Source organism: Triturus cristatus, chromosome 6, assembly GCF_964204655.1.
Source record: "Triturus cristatus chromosome 6, aTriCri1.1, whole genome shotgun sequence".
Taxonomy (NCBI): domain Eukaryota; kingdom Metazoa; phylum Chordata; class Amphibia; order Caudata; family Salamandridae; genus Triturus; species Triturus cristatus.
In genome coordinates this window covers 216,821,819-216,837,140 of record NC_140589.1, presented here as the reverse complement: position 1 = coordinate 216,837,140, position 15,322 = coordinate 216,821,819, and the positions used below count along the sequence as shown (strand labels likewise).

General features: G+C 43.0%; 1 protein-coding gene across 2 annotated transcripts in view; it reads left to right on the top strand.

Moving 5' to 3' along the window:
* The window catches only part of LOC146816669 (adhesion G protein-coupled receptor F5-like), a 675,219-nt gene that overhangs the window by 99,994 nt on the left and 559,903 nt on the right, over positions 1 to 15,322 (top strand). The gene's annotated exons all lie outside the window — the stretch shown is intronic.

Sequence of the window (15,322 nt, the reverse complement as noted above, 5' to 3'; positions counted from 1 at the left end):
TTTGTCTTAAGTTAGTTCTGTGAATCGGGCCCTCTGTGTGTATAATTGTTATTGAGTGAAGAACTCCAGGAAATAAAGGAATGTTGCAGATTTTCAGATGTACACTAGGGATTCTTTGTGGATCCATTTAAAATTCATCCTCCCCTTAGGCCTCTTATGAATCCAGTGTGTCTTGCATTTATTGGCAAAATCCACTTCTGCCCCAGTAAGCTTTGCTGGTAAAATATTTTGCACTTCTGTATACTACCTTCGCTCAGACTGTACCTCTGTCAAATAATATCCTAATAAACTTTGTCCATTTACACTCTATTTTGTGGGATCACTGCTCTGACACATTCACTTGCCAGCATGCACCATATAAACTAAAGATGTAAAGATTAACAGATATTAACTGGTTTAATGAAAAGGGATTTTACTTTGGAATAAGGAAATATGATTACCAAGGATAAGACATGTCACTATGAAGGTTCATGTGTTCTGTTATGGCAGATCACCCTGCAGCAGCAATTTAAGTTTAATGCTAAATGAAAGGTGCTTCTTCACAAAAGCATTGCGGACCGTAGTAGTTTTACATACACATACATGCCTTTTTCGAATAAGCCATAAAAAATCTAAAATAGTAATACGATGAGAATATTGAGGGAATATTCATACGCAGTTAGTACAAATATAAAGAAAAATGGCCTCTTCGCACTTTTATTGACAGGGTGTTGGACACTTTGGGGTTGATTTACATAATCTTACATACATCCGTTAAAGAGTGTTGTAAAAGTGTTTTCACATACACCAAAATATCTTTATCAGTAGGCTCCTGGTTCTTCAGGTATTGAACTGTTACAATACACTTGTGGTTGCACAATAAATATGTTACTCCTGAAAACATAAACTATATTAAAAAAAGCATGAGCAGATCAAATGGTGTAGTCGTGCACCTTGACAAATGGATGGAATGTAATGGCCAACTGATGAAATATCTGGATGTGAGCCTCTTCTGTAAGGAAGAGGTAAGCAGCTCATGCACATTCTATTCTTGGCTTCTGAACAGAGACTGATAATATTGTTCACATGTGATGGGAATGTTTCTGTGTAGCGGTCCCAAGGACACCGGAAGCTGACCCGAATGCATCAACTCTCGTGTAGGCTAACGAACCGAGGGGCGTATTATCAACGGCCAACTATAATTATCGCGGGCCGTGCTTAGCGATAATAATATTATCGCAGGCTATCTCTGGAATTTATCGCCCTGGTAGCACGTTATTAACAATGCGTTTCTCCAGGGCGATAAAGATTCCAGAGATAGCGAGGTTATCGCCCTTTTGCAGGAACCATCGCTGGTTTTCCAGCGATGTTCCCTGCAAAACGGCGATAACCTTGCTGATACGACCCACAGGGTTGTATCAGCATAATCCACCCCCTATGTTAGGGATGGTTAAGTCAGGATTTTAGCAGACGTTAGATTTTGGTGAAAACGGGCGTTTTTGCCAAAATCGAACGTCTGCTAAAATCATGTGGGCTGCCTTGTAAATATCGCGATGTAAACATCAGCGATATTTGCAAGGTAGTCCATCCGGGGTACGCCCAGTAACGCCCACTTTGCATCTCTTTGGAGATGCAAAGGGAGGCGTTGGGAAAAAGGGTGCCAACATGCGATTATGCATGTTAGCACCCTCTTGTGAATAGGGCGCTGGTTTTATCTCTGCTTTTTTGGCTTTGTAAGCCAAAAAAGCGGAGATAAAGCCCTTGTAAATATGCCCCCAAGTGCCAAATAGCAGTGGCTTTGTATCACTACTTCTATAGGTCAGATTTGAAGCGAATCACTTCTCCACCAAGTCCTGTCGACATTGGAGCCACTCTTTATATTATATCATAAATCCATTTTAATTCAGATACACTGAAGTTGAAATAGAAAGTACATTTTTGGAAATTGTTAACAAGGAAACTGGAAGCTCCGAAATTAGTGTAGTATGCTCAAAGTTGGTAAATATCATGAAGTTTCTTCATTGTCGCCACTCCGTTTTAGTTCGAGCGTGGGCAGCGCATGCTCTACTCTGCAAGGCATGTTGTACTAAAGTATGGGCTTTAAGCTACGCCCATGTTTTCAATTGGCTTCTCTTACTGTCCTTTGTAAATACCTGCTTTTAATTGGTAGATAGGCTTACTAGTCCCTCTTTTTGGCCTTCTGTATCGTCCCATGAGGACTGCCACTGTTATATGTGTTGCCATGCCTGTGCTCGTGTTCCTGCAATGAAACCTTTGTGGCCACTTAATTTTTCAGCTTGGCACATCACTAAATCTCCCTGTGCCATTCCCACACTGCTTCACCCCTCCCACAACAGTGCATGCCTGACCCACCACCACTCCGAGGTTGTTGCTTATTCGTGTCAGTGCTTATTCAGCTTTGGCTTCCGCTGTTATGCTCTTAATCTCGCTTTGCCATTCCACGCACCCCATCACCCCTCCAACAACAGTGCATGCCCACCCCCACCACCCCTCTGACGCTGCTGCTTTTTGTAACTTATGGCGGGGGGTTTTCAGCTTTGGCGCCCACTGTACCGTTCCTCCCGTCGCTGCCTATAACGCACCAAGATCCCTCGCATCTGCTGTTGCTGAGCACCAAAGCCCTCACCTACCCACTTCTAGGAGCAGGAGACTGCTGCAAATCTTCAGCACCCGCCATACCATCCCACCTATCGCGGGAAACATTTCCATTACACCACCAGTAGCTCTAACTCTAAAACCGTGCGAGACCTATTGCAGTGCAAATGCTTGTTCTTATTGAAGGCTGATGTAGATCCAGATAAAATAGTGGGGTAATTCTGTAATTTGCATCCACGCACTATAAAAAGAGAAGAACATTGTCTTGGTAACGTACATTAGTATTTCCATCTTCAACCTGAGAATCCTTTCCACTCTCTATTTTCAGTTCGAATTGCAAAAATTAGGTCTAGGATTGCCAACTGACTGAATATTAAAATCCACTTAGATTTTAGGGATGGTCAGTTGAGAGACTATTGGCAGTAGAGGGCTAGCCAAATCCCCTTTAAGAATATTTTTACGTATACAATTTATATTTTTTATTTTTTTTATTTCATCAGACTGGAGAGACAATAAACACAGTCTCTTCTCCTACATATGTATATATACATAGGATAAAATATGGTATTTTGTACATGATAAAGATATTGCAAAAAACTGCGAGGATGCCCGTCCCCATATACAAAAATTTGGCTAGAGGATGCATTCCTCCATAAGGTTACTTGCAATATCCTTTTAAATGTATGTCAGATGGAATTTTATTCTAAACACAGACTGCCAATGCACGATCTAGATCACGAAATTAAACACACCAATACTCACTTAATAATTTTTGGAAAAACCATGTAGTTTAATATGTCACTTTACAAAATAGTTATTGGTTGATATTGTTTTGTAACGCATCAAGATTCTGGCTTTCATGCACTTAACATTAGTCCTGCAAAATGTAACATGCTTACATAATTGAGCGCGTTCTACTAGAAATCAGTTCAGAGGAAACGCTATTTTTCATTTTCGTTGTTTATACAGTAGCTGTAAATGTATTCCTTTTTTACTTCTTGACCTGCCTTTCACGCTGTCTGTTGGCTTTTGCAGTCACAACTCCAATGTACTTCCTTATTATCCTTATTAAGCTACGTCATAGTCTTACTACAGGTGACTACTGATGTCACAACTTGCTTGTAGTAAATAGAATTATAGATGGAGAACAGTGATAACTGTGATTAATAGTGATAGTTGCCACCAATACCTTCTCAGCGATGTGATATATAGACAACAAAAATTAAGCTTGTGTTGTCCAAGATACGAGTTGGAACCTCACAGTGAGAAACATCCCCATTTTGCCCTTTCTACCTGTCTACAATTTAATGTTATATATCCCCTCCCCCAAATTATCTGTTCTTGCTTTCAACTGCTATGCAGGAGCAGACTATTAATGTGGCAGCAGTAGACAACATGGCCCCCCTTCCTCTCCCATATATAAAATAAATAACATTTGGCCTAATCAATCCACCATCCGGTGCATTTACCCTCCCCCAGCAAAAATAAAATTTAACCTGTGGTCCTGCCACCAGCCCGTACAACTCTATCTTCAACCCTCCACTTCCCTGGCCTAAATTTAAAAAAATATTGTGCCTCCCACCATCCTCAGTGCCTTTACGCCCCCATCCTGCCCCATGCTAGGCTCTCAGCTCACACATGAGTGGAGAGGTGGAGCCACCCCTACAGCAGCTCTGTGATCCCCAGCTTGGTATGTTTTCCCCTGTCAACTGTTAGCTGTTGGGAGAGACATCCACCGATGAATCTCCGACTGCACTGACACTTTGGCTCCCTTGAAGAAAGCCCCAAGCAAACAACACTCTAAGAAAGCCCGCTGGTTCTCTCCCGCCCTTTGAGAGTACAGTCACACCTGAAGACGGCTTGAGAAGAGATGGAGGAGCAGCAAGACCTGGAAAGACCACTCAGCCTTCAAGACTGCTGTCACCGCACACCACCACCTTATCAGAACAACAAAGAAAGTGGCCCTACAAGAAAGGATCAACTCCAATGCACTCCACTGCAAGGAACATTTCACCATGGTCAAAGAATTAGCCAGAACCAGCACAGAGACACCAGATATTCCCCCCTCACAAGACCTCCGCATCAACCTTCACACCTACTTCCACTGCAAGATCAAGGAGATATACAACGGCTTTGACAGACCCGATACCCATGACCATCCCACCCCACCCACAACCACCACACCCTACTATGCCGAACCCCAACAGACCCTACTCACTTGGGCCCCCCTCACCGCGGACAACATTGTAAAGATTATGAAGAGCATCCACTCTGGAGCTCCCTTTGACCCCGCCCATATCACATCTTCAACAGAGCAGACAACACCATCACCCCAGAACTCTGCTGCACCATCAACTGCTCCATCAACTCCGCCACCTTTCTGGAAGACTGAAAACAAGCAGAGATCAACGCCTTGCTGAAGAAATCCTCTACCGACCTGATGGAGCTCAAGAACTTCAGACCCATCTCTCTCATCCCCTTTACAGCCAAGGTCATCGAGAAGGCCATCACCGCCCAACCTTCTAAGTTCATCGAAACAAACCACATCCAGGACCTCTCCCAATCGGGCTTCTGAAGCAACCACAGCTCCGAGACCACCCTCCTCGCCGACATAGACAACATCTGTGTCCTAATCGACTTAGGCGATACTGCAGCCCTTATCCTCCTGGACCTCGGCCACCTTCAATACCGTCTCTGATCGCACCCTATGCAGAAGTCTCCACAATGCTGGCATCTGTGACAAAAATGCAAATATGATGACCATGCTTGACCAACTAGCCCCCTTGAAACTAAAAAAACGCAGAGCCACTCCTTCCAGATCATGGTTCAACACCGACAACAACTCCAAAAGGATACTACTAAGAGCCACAGAAAGACGCTGGAGGTATAATCCTTTGACTACCCTCCGCGAACAACTCAGAACGGCCCGCAGGAAGTACAACAATCATATCAAGACCAAAAAATCCACGTTTTTTCGCACTGTCCTGGACAATGCAAAAAATAGACCTAAAGAGCTCTATAACATTATCAGGCAACAAACCTCCAAGCCCGCGACATCCTCAATTCAGGCATCCAAAAAACTGTGCTACAACTTTGCCAATTTCCTTAATGACAAGATCACCAAGATCGAACTTTCATTGGACACCAACAGCACCCCGCCCACAAAGAGCAGCATGGCGCCGGCGCTTGATAATGTCCCTACACCCCCTAACAAATCCTGGCTAGTCTTCCACCCCATTCAAGAACCTGAGATAGTCAAACTTATCTCCACCTCCAAACCCTCTTCTCATGCCCTGGACCCTATACCCCCCCAACTGACCAAAAAACTGAAACTCTCCCTAGCACCGCACTGGTGCACGATCATAAACAGCTCCTTGAAAAACGGAGTTGTGCCAGATTGCCTAAAAGTAGGGCAAGTCACGCCACTGCTGAAAAAACCCGGCCTTGACATAAAGGATCTGAAAAACTTCAGACCCATCTCTAACCTCCCTCTTCTGTCCAAAATCCTAGAAAGATGTGTACTTCATCAACTAACCCAACACCAACCTCCTTGACTCCCATGAGTCTGGCTTCAGAAAACGATGCAGCACTGAAACTGTGATCCTCAACATCATCGACGATATCCATAAATCACTAGACTCAGACCATTGCTGCCTCTTCATCCTCCTAGACCTATCAGCAGCTTTCGACACGGTAGACCACAAACTCCTCATTAAGGCTCTCCAAGAACGAGCCAGACTCGGCGAGGTGGTCCTCGAATGGTTCTCTTCCTTCTTACACAACTGCACCCAAAGAATCAAAATCAAAAACTTTGCATCGGATCTGCATCCAGTCAACAAGGGAGTCCCGCAAGATTCAGTGCTCTCCCCACAACTTCTCAACATCTACATGGAACCCCTCACCAAACTACTCAAAAAAGCCAAAATCCGCTTTCTTCTTTATGCAGACGATACGCAGATCTACCTGGAATCCTCCTCCATCAAGGACATCCACAGACTCAACGACATTCTGAGAGACGTCCAACACTGGCTGTCTAGCAACCACCTTAAACTAAATCCGGATAAAACCGAAGTTCTCCTCATGTTGAACAAAGAGGAGAATCCCCAAATTGCTGAATGGCTAAAAGCCATCGATGCGCTCAATGGAAACCTCACCCTGGCCGACTGTCAAATCTCTGGGTATCACGCTAGACCCGAAACTGGACATGACCTCACATATCAAGAACTCAGCCAAGAGCGCCTTCCTCAATCTAAAACTACTGAACAAAATAAAACCTTTCATCCCGCCCAATGATCTCAAACAGGCCACCCAAGCACTGGTGTTGTCAAGACTAGACTATGGAAATGTAGTCCTCTCAGTAGTCGCAAAATCACATCTTGCCGCCCTCAAAACAACCCTCAACGCGGCAGCCAGAATGGTCACTGGAATCAAGAAATTTGATCACATTTCTCCGGCACGCAGAGAACTTAAATGGCTCCCAGTGGAAATGCGGGCTAGCTTCAGAACAGCCTGCCTCACACACAAAGCCTTGCACACCGGCAAACCTGAATATTTGGCGGCCAAACTCAAAAAAGCCGGTCAGACCAGGAACCTCAGAAGCTCGAACTCTCTTCTACTCATCATGCTGAAAACTCGAAAACAACAAACTGCGGCTCGATCCTTTGCCGGGAGCACGCCCAAAATCTGGAACTCTATTCCCCCCACATCAGAACTATTACCTCTTTTGCTAAATTCAAAAGTCAGCTCAAAGCCCTATTCCTCGACCACTCCCTAGGCCAGAGTGCGGAAACAATCTCATCCCACAGCTGCGTCTCTATGTCAACAAACCGCATAACCGAACTCGCCACTAATCGACCTACACTATTCTGTATTTTGTGATTCTCTGCATTATAACTGTTGGAAAGCGCTCCGATACCCTCGGGTCAGGCAAGCACTATATAAAACTTCTTAAATAAATAATTGAATAAAATAAATTTTGCCCTGGAATGGATCTGCTCCTTCCTCACTGGCCCAAAACAGATAGTCAGACTACCTCCATTCCTCTTGGAACCCACAGAGATCAGCTGCGGAGTACCTCAAGGCTCTTCCCTGAGCCCCACACTTTTGAACATCTACATGACCCCGCTCGCTGCCAGCATCAGAAACCACAACATTGTCTTTTACGCCGACGACACCCAGCTTATTCTGTCCCTAACAAATGAAGTCACAGTCGTAAAGAAAAAACTTTCACAACCGGATGAAGGCAGTCACCGCCTGGATGAAGAACAGCTGCCTCAAGCTCAACTCAGAAAGGACCAAAAACAGAGCAGAGCAGAGGCACACTGGATGGCTAAGCAAGAAAATACCTACTTTCTAAAAGTGGTATTTTCAAACCCAGCATATAAAAGTCATCCTTATTAAAAGATGGATATGGGCATGTCCTATCTTTCACATACACTACACCATGCCCACAGGGGTACTTTGGTCCTACCTTAGGGGTTAATCACATGTAAGAAAGGGGAAGGTTAGGGCCTGGCAAGTGGGTGCACGTCTCAGGTCAACATGGTAATACTAGACTGCACACAGGCACTGCGATGGCAGGCCTGAGACTCTGTTGCAAAGCTGCGTCTGTGGGTGACACAATCAGTGCTGCAAGTCCACTAGCAGCATTTGATTTACAGGCCCTGGGAACACCAACTTCACTGTATTAGGGACTTAACAGTAAACCAATTGACCCAATCATGGAAGCACTAATCCATCATAACAATTTACAGAAGGGACACTTGCAATTTGGCACTGACCAGCAGTGGCAAACTGCCCAAAGTATCTAGACCAGCAAAACGAAGTCCAAAACACAGCAAAAACACGGGGGCAAAGGCAAAAATACAGAGGAAACCCACACCAATGATGCCAGGTCTAACAACAAGTAAGTAAGAATTATACAGAATAAATGCAAAATCAAAAAGTATAGTTAGGACTCCTAACTTTAGGACTCCTAAATGCCTTCTGTGAATACCGAAAGTCTTAAAATTAGTATTTTTCTCAATTTAGTAGTCCTAAATCTAAATTTAGGACTACTAAATTGAGAAAAATCCTAATTTTAAGACTTTCGGTATTCACAGAAGGCATTTAGGAGTCCTAAAGTTAGGAGTCCTAACTATACTACTACTAAACTGAGAAAAATCCTAATTTTAAGGCTTTCGGTATTCACAGAAGGCATTTAGGAGTCCTAAAGTTAGGACTCCTAACTTCTGTGAATACCGAAATGAGTAAGTGCCTTCTGTGAATACCAAAATGAGTAAGTGCCTTCTGTGAATACCAAAATGGTAGTAAGTTTAGGATTTTGTCTTAAGTTAGTTCTGTGAATCGGGCCCATAGTCTCAAATGATCCACAAAATCAATAAGTGTTGGGCAGTATCCGTAGAGGAACAGGAAAAGTATCCCAGAAAGTCTCAGAGAGTCTGGCTGACACCCAAAAGCAATGGGTTTTTACACACGCTTTTGCATAGCAAATTAGCTAAGGCACAGTTTCAACATGGCATAATAAAAGTTTAATAAATCAGATAACATTCAGATAACATTAACACTATCCCATTTCTAAATAACCTTTGTGCAGCCTCAGAAACTCAATGTCATAGGAAGTTCAGCTAAAATGCAACATTCGGAAGACAATGGACAGGGCTGTGTGTATGTTTCCTTTCTCATAAGCAAGGCACAGTGGACAAAACCGTTAACAGAGAGGGAGAAACGACCTCCATTTAACTAATATGACTGATTTACTAATAATGCGGCCCAAATACAACACATTAAACATACTTCTAAACCTTTTAAGAATCTTTTTTCAAGTGCAAACATATTAGTTCATTATTTACAACTAAATCCATCTTTAAAATCATTAATATTCAATATTATTTTTCTAACTAAAAAATAGCACCCCACTCAAGCTACAGAATATTTAATGTATTGCCCATATGTACGCACATGACCGGATGCACACAAACACACAGGATCACACTGACATCATTTACCTGACACCAGTCCACCAAAAGCAGAGAAATTGAGAATGAAGTCTGAGAGGTGCTTTCCATACGATACAGTAGTCAATGGCTAGCATACCCAATGCACACATTTAATATTCAAGTCAGCAGCACACGCCTTCAGCAACCAAAAGGTAGTTCTTTTTTGACAAATCTTTTTATAGAAATCTTCATTCAGCACAAAATGTTACACACAGCATGCAACCATGTAGAGATTGGCAGATTCTGAGACACAGAGACATAGGTCATCAACGTTATTGACATTATGTTAAAACTTTCAAGCTGCTGAGTTTTGCATTGCAGTGCCTAGATTATTGACATCAAATGATTGATAACCTTTTTACATACCCCTTCCCCTTCCCTCCAACCCTGCAAGGGGAGAAGGGGATGATGCATTGCATTGAACAGATTATGGGGGAAGAGAGAGAGAGAGAGTAAACTCTTATGAGGAGAAGGAGATTAGTGTCCAAATGAGAGGACTAGCTAAAGAATTGTTGTCTTGGCCATTGACAACATTAGCCACAAGGACATATCCATACAATAAGGCAGTGGAATCTTTAAAGGGCAAATTTCTCTCTACTGTAGACAGTAATGAAGCTAAAGTATATGTGGAGAGAGGATTACATCTTCCCCACCAGATTCTCATTAATCATTCAAATAGTTGAAGAGCTTTGAGTCCAGGGGGTGAGAAGTATAGGAACTCTAGTTGAGACATTGTCTTGCTTTGCACTTCCAGATAATATAGAAAACCACTCCCACACGGTGGCTCAAACATGACGAAGCAATACATACAACACAACACCACCTAGAAAGGGGTTTCACTTTATAAAATAAAATACATCAAAGACTCTCTTTTTAGAATAAGGCTTGGGGTTTTATGTATGCAATGCTATGGGATTTGATCACTTCGCACTCCCCAGAACTCTGTTTTTTTACAGAAACCTGGCTAAACCCCACAAACCATGCATTGATCAATCTAGCCATTCCAGATAGCTATACATTTATACATCTAGACAGGGATGAGAAAATGGGGGGGTGGCATTGCCATAATCTTTAAAAACCATCTTAATGTGAAATGGATTTCCACCTTAAGTAATGATAGCATGGAACTGGGTATCTTTAAAATAATTATGTCACCAACCGATAGTTGGAATGGAGCACTGATCTATCATCCTCCGGGATATAGAGCTAACTTCACTAATCAATTGATTGAGCAAATAGCCATGCATGTATTGGCATCCAATACATTTATTTTACTGGGTGATTTTAACTTCCATGGCGAAGATTACTCCAATCCAGAAGTGAATAAGCTTCTATCCAGCCTAAACTTAATCGGACTTTCCCAAAGAGTTATAGGCCCTACACACCGGGCAGGCTATTCTCTCAATCTAATTTTTACTAATATTGATCACCTGACCTGCAACCCTCCCAACCCCCTAACATGGACTGATCATTCTATGATCATGTTTACTATTCAATCACCGTTTACTACGAGCCTAGCCGGGAATGCAGGACGGAAAAATGTGATACGTAGACCATGACATGACCTATCTCAGGAAACCTTCAAAGAGACATTTCGTCCTAATCTATCTGAGAGCAATGCGGACGTTTTTAAGTTGTTGGAAGGTTTTAATTCTGCTTTAGTGACAGCATTAGACTCCATAATTCCTCAAAGAAACTAAAGCTCTCTTCAGCGGAGGCTATCAGCCCCCTGGTATACATCTGAGCTAAAAACTGGTAAATCCAAATGTAAGACATTAGAGAGACAATGGAGAATCAGTAAAGATCCCTTAGACAGACAAGCATACAAACAATCTCTGTCCAGCTATCATCAGAATATAAAAACAGCCAGATGAACCTTCATTACGAATCAAATAGACCATGCCAGTAACTCCTCTAAAGTCCTGTTCAACATAGTTAAGGATTTTGTGTCCCCACAAGCTTGCAGACAATCCCCAGTGAAATCTCAAGAACTCTGCAACTCATTAGCGACTTATTTTCATGAAAAAATTGCAAATATTTATGCTAACTTCCCAACTGTGAAGTCCCAGAACTCTGAAACCTCCACTAGACCCAGCGGAGAATTGGGAAAGCTGACACCTAGCACCCTTGATCGGTTTGAAATAATCACGATGGATGAGGTTTCCAACTTATTATCCTTTGCTAAATCCGGTTCGCCCTGAGATCCCTGCCCCCCTAAAATAATGGCCCTCTTAGCCACTAGCTGTGCTCCTGAAATTCGAAAAATCTTTAACTGTTCAATTCAATCAGGTATTATCCCTACTACATGGAAAGAAGCGTACGTATGACCAATAATAAAAAAAAACACTGCCGACCCTCAGGTACTCAGTAACTACCGGCCTATTTCCTTGTTACCCTTGTTGGGTAAACAATTGGAAAGCATAATAAATAGGCAGCTAAGCCTATATCTTGAGTCAAACAAAGTTCTGGACCCCTCACAATCAGGGTTCCGTCCGGGCTTTAGCACCAAGACCGCTATCCTGGCCGTGACTGACTCCCTTAGGCAGGTTATGGACACAGGAGGATCAGTAGTCCTGATCCTAATAGATCTCTCCACAGCATTTGACACCATCTCACACTCAAAGCTCGTGGAGAGACTACACTCCAGTTGTATTCAAGGCACAGCCTTAAAATGGCTGCAGAAATTTTTGTCTGATAGACTACAAACTATTATGCTAGGGCCATACTTCTCAGAGAAAACTCGGTTGGATAACGGCGTACCCCAAAGCTCCTGCCTAAGCCCGACATTATTTAATGTTTACATGGCCCCTTTGGCAAAAATTGTAGAACAACTCGGTTTCGAGATAATTTCATATGCTGATGACACTCAGCTTATGTTTACAATTGGTCCTAATCTAGAAGCTGAGAAAATCCGGTTCTCGGCAGGTATGCTTGCTATTTCAAACTGGATGACGGAGAACTGCCTTCAGCTGAACCCTAGTAAGACGGAGGTCATGTTAATGGGGAAAGCCTCAACCATCTGGACGGATGATTGGTGGCCGTTTCAGCTGGGAGCAGCCCCCATCCCTAAACAATGTGTAACAAACCTTGGATTAAAACTCGATCAGACATTATCTATGAAAGATCACATTGCGGCAACAACTAGCTCTTGTTATTACAGCCTACGTCTCCTACGTAAGATTCTGCCCTATCAGCCCACTAACCATCATAGAACCCTGGTCCAGGCCATGGTGATTAGCCGACTTGACTATGGTAATGCATTGATGGCTGAAGTGGGTGAGATCTTGCTTACTAAACTGCAAGTGATTCAGAACACTGCAGCAAGGATGATTCTAAATCACCCAGCAGGCTCTCCTTCAGGTCCTTTGCTGAGAGAGCTTCACTGGTTACCTGTGAGGAAGTCATCCCACTTTAAAATCTGTTGCCTCACCTATAATGCCTTAAACGGCAAAGGCCCCTACTACAAAAGAAACTCACTAAATATGTATCCTGTCGAAACCTTAGATCTAATTCACTAGCCCTCCTGTAGGTTCCCTGAATACGTCTTAGTCGCACAGGGGGCAAAGCTTTTTCGTACCTTGCTCCACGTTACTGGAACCAACTACCTATTGCCTTGCGAGAATGTGCCTCATATAGTATCTTTAGGAAACAATTAAAAGCCTTCCTGTTTTAAACTATGTTGTTATCTTGACTCCGGTTCCACTTTTTAGCCTTTCCTTTCTCTATGTAAGCGCCGAGATGCCCCCGGGTGAGTCGTGCGCTATAGAAGTACTACTAACATAACATAACAATACTCTATAACAGAAAGGCTTCCCCAGATGTCAAATGCAACAGTTAAATGCATGGATAATAATAATATTATTAAACACGCAGCAAATAATTCTGGATGTCCTGCAAGAAATCAGAAAGATATAGACAAAAAATACATCACATGAATACCTTGGATGTGCGCACTCAGGCTCACCCACACATCACAAAGTCAATACTCAAAGAAAACCCCTCAGATGATTATAGTCATTTTAAACTGAAGGTGCGCACTGACAGTCACGCATCACAGTGACTGTTATAGCCCCTGGAAACTGAAAATGCACACACAAACCTCCATGCATCACAATGGCACTAATCAAAAACAAGATAGATCACCGGCTGCAAACTTCATATTGGTCCACTCCACAGCCACGGACAAGAGACTCAGCAAAACCGGGAACTGCTTCACTGAAGATGTGTCCACCGATCAGGCTAAAACAATCCCGGTCTCTAAGTCAAGAAGCCTCAGCTTTATAGTCTCAAAACACACTAGAAGGTCCGAGAGACCTTCCCGCTGCGCCAAGGAAACTTACTGGAATTGGCCACCTTCCATGCAAGCATTTCAGGGTAAAAGGAGTTACCACGTCCCCTCTGCATTCTCACAAGTGTCAGCCTTTATCTTAACGAAGCTTACGAAAGTCTCCGAGGGTACATTCAACAATCTCCTCTCCAAAAACAAAGCAACCTTGAACATGATTAACTCAAACAACTTGAGCACTGTGGGGGCCTGCTTGTGTGCACAAAAAGCTCAAGCAAGACAGAGTCAGAATTCAAATGATATGAGGGCATGTCAAAGCCCATAGTAAGAACTTCATAATGCTACTCAATGTACAACACAATGCACATTTGTGCCCAACTGCCTATAGCATCACATACTTAATCTCCCAATGTATAACATAATGCATATTTGAGCACCACTGCTCATAACACTGCACTTCGAGACCAAAAAGTAAATTCCACACCTCTCTCTCTCATGCTTTCAAATGCACATTCCACACATTCTGTTCCTGTCAAGGTTGTTTTACTCTGTGACAGCTCTCACTCTGCTAAAACTACGAGATTACACAAAAGAAATCTTTCAGGAAAAAAGCACATGCAGGGCGTACATTCAGGCTAGGGTAAAGTAAAACACCAAAAGTCAATTAAAATGATGGTAATCAAAGGTTATCACATGGTGTCAGACCATAGGAGTGCATCGAGCACTACAGACATATATCTATAAGGTGCTGCCAGAGAGCTGTACATTTTTTTCAGACAGCATGAGTTTATGAGTAATGTGTTCCAAGTGCAAGTAAGTGCCAGAGTCTATGGGACTACAAGAAAATAGCAGGTGCTATTCCCTGTTGCCAGGAGAGGGCAATACGTTGCTTCCCTGCTCCAGACATGAATAATATTAATATCCACTCTGATTTGTCTTACCTTCTAGCTGTCTTTGTTGCAGTCCCAGTATCAGAATGCTAGTATCAGCTGGTATACTAGCGTCCCATTAATGTGTCCCAGGATATTTTTTCGAAAAGTCTGTATAACCAGGCAGGACCGCTAAATATGCACGAAGCCTTAAGTTCCCTGAGCACAGCTTGATATAGAGCATAAGAGGTACATTCTGCTCAATTTAATAGCAGTCAGGTATTATTGGTACATAACCTTATAGGCAGATTCCCTATGCAGGATGCTTTTGCACATTTTAGGGCTGTACCACCAGATACTCGCCCACTGCTTTTCCAGGATAGATACTGCCAAATCCACTTCCCAGCATGCTAGGTGTTGGCTTGGACTCCTGGATTGTGCAGTATGTTTTAGATGTGAAAGCTTATATGCCCTCAAAGGAGCAGATCAACATTTCAAACTTTGTGGGGTTGTGTGCCTATAAAAGCATTAGGCTGGGTGTAGAGCCCAGTGTCTAAGCTGAAATCAGATTTACA